The following is a 7,204-nucleotide window of genomic DNA, read 5'->3' on the forward strand; positions in this document are numbered from 1 at the left end:
TCAGTGAGGCCTGCCCTGTTTAACCCCATGAGCCCTCCTCCTCACTCCCAAACTACTTGCCTTGCTTTATTGTTTATTTTGCCATGGCCCTTATAGCGGTCTAACACCCTATATACTTTACTTAGTGTATTTATTATTTATTGTCTCTTCCCTGCTGCAGAGTATCAACACCACAGGGCAGGGATCACTGTATATTCTCAAATGTAACCCCAGTGCCTAAAATAGCACCTGACATTCAGCGAAGCTTTGCTGAATGAATGAGCTGCAGGAGCCCAGACGTGGGGCTGTCCAGGTGGGGAGGCAGATGGGGATCAGGAAAGAGCAGGGGTGGAGAGGTTGGGTTGAGCCAGTGCACCAGGGCTGGAGGACATTCCATGGAAGTGACAGCTTGCTGCCCGCCCCCCCCCCCACCCTAGGAACCCTGAGGATGGGAGGGGGGGCTTTCCTCCTGGGTCCGTGTGCCTCCGGTCCTGCCAGTAAACAGGATCTCTGGGCAACTGCCTGAGAACCCTGCCCACTGCCCCAGAGGCCTTGACTTGCTCCTTCCTGTGCTATAAATCGGGGACCTTCCATCTGTGACATCCTGAATGCTGCTGGGGGAGGTGAGGCAGGGCAGATTCGTTGCAGAGAACTGTGTGCAGCCCTGAGCAGCACACTGCACCTCAGTTTTCTTGTCAGCAAAATGGGAATGATAGGAGGATGGATTTCAAGGCATGACTGTGCAGTTGAATGAGATAATGAATGAAAGTCCTTGGGAAATGGAGGTGTTGCATGGACCCATTAGGGGGTAAAGGCACAAGGAACAAACCTAGCTCTGCCACCAAGCTCAGTCTCATCGCCTGCAAAATGGGGTGAATGCGAGTCACTACTTTCCTGGGGTTGTTGAGAGATTCAAAATGCAAAGGAAATTCTTAGCACACAGTAAACATGCAACGGTTGTTTGCTTTTATTAACCATAATTATTCTAATAATGGTAGAAAATAAAATGTTATTGAGAAGCCATCTGGGAGCCCAGGTGCCTCAGTTCATGTCCCAGAGGGGACCATGACCATGGACTCCACATAGCACAACTTCAGCCCTGTGCCTTTTGTGTACATTTCAGTTTGGTCCTAGAGACTCTCTCCCACGCACAAGGTCACCTCCTCCCATTGCCTCTGGCGATCCATACCCATGAGCACACTTCTTCCCTAAAATATACCACAAGAGTAAATACCTGGCCTTGAAGCCTGCCTGGGAGTGGGTGTGTTGGGAGTTCAAATCCGGGCCCCACCACTCCCAAGTTACAGAAACTTAGACGGGCTAATTGTCCTATGCCTCAGTTTCCTTTTCTGGGAAAGGAGAATAATAATAGCTCCGGCCTCTTACAGTTGCCATGAGGATTGAGTGCATTAAAATGTGCCCAGTGCCTGGCACTTAGCAAGTAGCAAGCCTATCATATGGAAGAGTGTTACTATCTTCATTCCACCAATAGGTAAACTGAGGCTTAGCTGGTAGAAAGTACTTGGTTCAAGTTATCAATTGTCATGTTTATTGTCCCAGAGCTGGGATTAGTTGTTTCATTACACCAGTAGGAGCCCCAGCCAGTGAATTCACTGTTTGTGAGTTATCTCCTTTTATCCTTTAGTGTTTTTTGGGGGTAAGTGGGAGTCCATGCCAATAAGGTTAGAGAAATGGATAAAGGGAAAACTTAACATTGGGGTAATCTCATGCATGAGCTTCTTTTCAGAAGGCTGGGGAAACACTTAGCCCTGTATGAAATGGTTTTGGATTACAGTGTGAGATGTGCTAAACAGGGTAATAGGAAGTCCTTGAAGGCTCTTGAGCAGGGGAAGCATGAATTTCAAGGATAGGAATCTGGCAGTGTGTTTGGGTTAATTTATGTTCCTGAGGTCTGTACATTGCTGGGGCGGGGGGTGCAAATTGGCACAGTGATTGAATTCCACAAATATTCAAGCTATATTTGTAGAGACTAAATGAAAGGTGTCGCACTGGTGGGGAGGATTTGCAGTGAGCAAATCCAAGCAAATCCCTCTGCCCCGTGCTTACGATCTGGAGAGGAGATGGGCGATACACGAATATACAACTTGATCGACCACATGTTGGGGAAGAAATGTTCAGAAGAAAGCAAAGCAGGGTAGTGAGAAGACCCTGAGTGGGAGAGGTGAGGTTTGGTTGGAGGCACAGATGGAGTGAGGATGAGCCATGGGGACACAGAGGGGGAGAACCTTTTAGGTGGAGGGACATTAAATGGAAGGCCCTGAGATGGAGCATGCGTGGCAGGTTCAAACTCTTGCCAGGAGCCCCGGGTGGGACAGAGAAGGGGAGGAGAGAAGGAACAGGTGAGAGAGGTCACAGGGTCAGACACACAGGGCTTCAGAGCAGTCTTAAGAACGTTTTACTCTGAGTCATGTGGGAGGTGATCGGAGGCTTCTGAGCAGAGGAGGGACAAGCTCTGACTTAGGTTTTAAGGGGACCCCCTCCGGTGGCAGGTGGAGAATGGACTGTGGGGTCCAGGGCAAAAGCTGGGAGCCCGGGGAGGGTGACTTGTTCCAGCGTGGGGTGGGTAGAGGTGGGGAGGGGTGCTCAGACTCCCTATCCGTCACTGAGAGATGGAGCTCAGAGGTGATTGAAGAGTGGGCAGTATCTGTCAAAACTGCAAGTGTACATAGCCATTCACCTAGCATATTGGCCTCTGGGACTTCATCCTCCAGTTATATTTGCACTTGGGTGAGATGACCCAGATACAGGGATGCTTCTTGCCGTGCAAAGAGGGAACTGAACAGGTTTCATGGAGCCAAGTGTGAGTGGGGGCGTGGAGGTAGTGCTGCAGAAGTGGGGACAGGGGCAGCCATCTGGAGAGCAAGCTGTCACGTTAAATATACATGGCAGTGTCTAAAAGATGACCACCGATTCTCTGAATGTCTTCCCAGCAACAGGTGAAGTCTGTGCACCTCCTCTCTGAATCTGGGCTGCCCTGTGACTGCTTTGACCAATACTATGGCAGAAACGATGCTGTGACAGATTCTAGGCCCAGATCTCAAAAGACTAGCAGCTTCTGTGCTCACTTCAGCAGCACATATGCTAAAATAGGAACAATCCAGAGAAGATTAGCATGGCCCTTGCGCAAGGATGACATGCAAATTCGTGAAGTGTTCCATATTAAAAAAAAAAAAAAAAAAAAAAAAGACTAGCAGCTTCTACTTCCTCTTTCTTGGAATGATCACTTGGAGAGAAGCCAGCTGCCATGAAGGAAATCCAACCACCCTGGGACTGCCATGCTGTGAGGAAGTCTAGCTAGCTACGGAGCGGTGTCCTCTAGGATGAGACACCATGAGAGGGAGACAGAGACAGAGACAGAGAGAGAAAGAGCAAGTCCATCAAGGCCGCAGACATGAGTGAAGAAGCCAGCCATCTTGGAAGGGAACCTCCACCCCGTGCTGTCTCAGCAGACCCCACACAGTTCAGAGAAGAGCAGCCCAGCCCAGCCCTTCCTGAATTCCTGACCCACAAAATCAAGAATAAAACAAAGTGTTGTGTTTAGTTTCTAAATTGAGGGTAACTGATGGTAGTGCAAAAGATAACCGGAATACATACTCCCTATCACCCACCAATCGTATTCCTGAGTCTTTGTCCAGATGAGAGCCTCATGCCAGCCCAGACAAGGACACACCAGTGTGGTGACAGTGTGGTGGCAGAGACTTAGAGACCACCAGGGGCCCGTTCCTGGAGTAGTAGAGAGGAAAACATGTGGCTGCAAACCAAGGAGTTCTAGTCAGCATCTAGAAGCCACAAGTCAAGCACAACCCAGACCGATGTTGGACAGAGAATGAGCACTAGAGTGAAAATAAGCTAAAATGTATATCCAGGGGCGCCTGGGTGGCTCAGTCGTTAAGCGTCTGCCTTCGGCTCAGGTCATGATCCCAGGGTCCTGGGATCGAGTCCCACATCGGGCTCCCTGCTCGGCAGGAAGCCTGCTTCTCCCTCTCCCACTCCCCCTGCTTGTGTTCCTGCTCTCACTATCTCTCTCTCTCTCTGTCAAATAAATAAATAAAATCTTTGAAAAAAAAATAAATAAAATGCATATCCAGAAAGCAACAATACCCATACAAGCATCCCGTGTTCTTCAAGAAGACTGACTCACCAAGGAACACATGGGACCCATCAGAATGGTTCTATGCTGGAGCAGAAGATGAGAAGGGGAAATGGGACAAAGAGAATAGGAGAGAAAAATAGACCAAAAGAGGGGCATGCAGGGGTCAACGATAATCTGCCGTGAACTGAGGACCATTTATTTTTTTATTTTTTATTTTTTATTTTTAGAGAGACACAGCGAGAGATGGAACACAAGCAGGGGGAGTGGGAGAGGGAGAAGCAGGCTTCCCGCTGAGCAGGGAGCCCGATATGGGGCTCGATCCCAGGACTCATGACCTGAGCCAAAGGCAGACACTTAATGACTGAGCCACCCAGGCGCCCCCCATTTTTTTTAAAGCTCAACCCTGTACATTTGAAGCTTAAGTGATAACAGGTAAACAAAATGAATGTCCATAAATAGAGGGTTGTTGAGTAAAGTACATCACATCCACATGCTGGTGTACTGATTAAGCCATGAAAACAAATATCGAAGTTTCCCATGTAGGAATATGTAAGAATCTGCAAAGCATATTTGCATGAGGGGCAGAAATGATGTAGAAGGGTGTATATAATAGGCTTCCACTTGGGGGGAATAAAACTGTATGTATTTGCATATATGTTTGTTTTGTATTTTTTTTTAAAGATTTATTTATTTATTTGAGAGAGAGAGTGTGTGTGTGAGCAGGGGGAGGGGCAGAGGGAAAGGGAGAGAATCTCAAGGAGACTCCCTGCTGGAGCCCGATGCAGGGCTCGATCTCATGATCCTGAGATCATAACTCAAGCCAAAACCAAGAGTCAGAAGCTCAACCAACTGAGCCACCCAGGCGCCCCTGCATATACATTTATAAATAAGTGGTATCTCTGTGGAAGAATATCCCAGAAACGAATCCAAGTGGATGCTTCTGGGGAAAAGAGCCAGGTGTTAGGGGACAGGAATGGTTGGGAGAACTTCATAGGGGCAGGCACCCAGTCTGTCAGTGCTCACTTTTGGAATCCAGTCACCATGATGTGATGGAATCCAGGTCCCATGGAGAGGCCCATGTGGAAAGGAACTGAGTCCCTCTCCTCTCTCCTGCCCTCTGCCCATAGCCAACCACCAGCACCAACTTGCCAGCCACGTACATGAGCTCCTTGGGCAGCAGGTTCTCCAGCCCCAGTCAGACCTTCATATGAGTGCAGCCCCAGCTGACAACTGAAGGCAACCTCCTGAGGACCAGAACTGCCCAGCTAAACCACTCCCAAATTCTTGACCCTCAGACACTATGAGATACAATAAATGTCGCTGTTTTAAAGCATCATGCTGTGGTGTTGTTACACAGGATAGATAGCTAATACAGAAGGGCCCCTGCAGCCCTTCCCAGTAAGAGTCCCCCTCCCCACCCCAAAGAAACCACTATCCTGATTATTTATTATTCCCATGAATCTTCTAACTTTACTACATACATAGAAATCCTTACACAATATATAGGACTGTGTTTCATTCTGAGAAGTATAGAATGCCCATGATATAATATATACATTTGTCTTTATAATATGTATCCTATCTTCCTTGCTTTTTCCTTCCACAATATGCTTTGAAGATCTATCTGTGTTGGGCGCCTGGGTGGCTCAGTTGGTTAAGCGACTGCCTTCGGCTCAGGTCATGATCCTGGAGTCCCTGGATCGAGTCCTGCATCGGGCTTCCTGCTCGGCAGGGAGTCTGCTTCTCCCTTTGGCTCTCCCCTCTCTCATGTGCTCTCTCTCATTCTCTCTCTCTCAAATAAATAAATAAAATCTTAAAAAAAAAAAGATCCATCTGTGTTGAGGCAGGCAGCTGAAGTTCTTTTTCACTAATATAATATTCCATTATATTAATAGACAATACTACCATTTAGTAGGCAGATGTGGTGTGCAAGGGCTTGGCACACAGGGTGAATTTCATCCGCACATTTATAATAGTACCTGGACATCATGTATATCTACTCCATGTTAGCCATGCCATGACCTCCATCTACACTTGGACTTTTTATTTTGAAACAATTTCAGACTTACAGAAAGGTTGCAAACATAGTACAAAGAATTCCTGCATACCTTCACACAGATTCCGCAAATGTTCACATTTTACTACCCTTGCTTTATCATTCTATCTCTGCTTACATTTCTGTCTGTCTGAGTAAACTGAAGACAGGATGCCTCTTTATCTCTAAATTATTCCATGTATAGTTTCTAAACACAAGAACATTCTATAATAAAACCACCGGACAGATACAAAAGTCAGGACATTAACATTGTTGAAATACTATTGTCTACATTATAGACTTAGTCAAATGTTGCCAATTGTTGCACTAATATCCTTCACGGCAAACAAACAAAAAACATTTTTTTCTGATCCAGTATCCAATCCAGGATACATGTTGCATTTAGTTTTCATGTCTCTTTAGCTTCCTTTTATCTGGAATAGTTTCTCAGTTTTTTTGTTTTGTTTTGTTTTGTTTTGTTTTGTTTTGTTTTGTGTGTGTGTGTGTTTTACTTTTATGAACTTGACATTTTTTCATGTGCATAGACGGGTTGTTTTGTAATCGGTCCCCCTAGTTGGGTGTTTCTGTTATTTCCTTATGACTAGGTTCAGATCAGGCACTCTGGGCTACAAAACCACCACAGTGATGCTGTGTACTTTGCAGTGTGTCCCTATCAGGGGACACATGATGTCGATTTGTCCCCTTGCTAGAGATGTTCGCCTTGATCGCTTGGTTAAGGTGCTGTCTGCCAGTTTTCTCCACTGTAGAGGCACTGTTTTTCTCTTTGTAATTAATAAATATCTGTGGGGGAGATACAATGAGACTATGCAAGTATTCTGCTTTTCTTCATACTTCCTACCCACATACTTCCTAGCAGGATGATATATTTTGCATTAAATGTAATTATTATTTGACCAAGAATACATGAGTATGGACCAATAATTCAACAATATAAAAGAATGTAAGGTAAGTCTCCCTCCTACTCTCTCCCCAGCCACTCAGGTCCTTTCCCTGTGCCATCCCTATTCTTGCTGTTTCCTGTGTCCTTCCAGATTTTTCCACGCACAGGCAGGCTG

At 46.3% G+C, this 7,204-nt stretch overlaps 1 non-coding gene across 1 annotated transcript; it reads left to right on the forward strand.

Moving 5' to 3' along the window:
- Positions 1 to 3,057: 3,057 nt before the first annotated feature.
- Positions 3,058 to 3,164, forward strand: LOC118011619. The gene has a single exon (XR_004679501.1). It is a non-coding gene; the product is annotated as a U6 spliceosomal RNA (small nuclear RNA).
- The last annotated feature ends 4,040 nt before the right edge of the window (positions 3,165 to 7,204 follow it).

Source organism: Mirounga leonina, unplaced genomic scaffold, assembly GCF_011800145.1.
Source record: "Mirounga leonina isolate KUSES-001 unplaced genomic scaffold, KU_Mleo_1.0 Mir_150, whole genome shotgun sequence".
NCBI lineage: Eukaryota > Metazoa > Chordata > Mammalia > Carnivora > Phocidae > Mirounga > Mirounga leonina.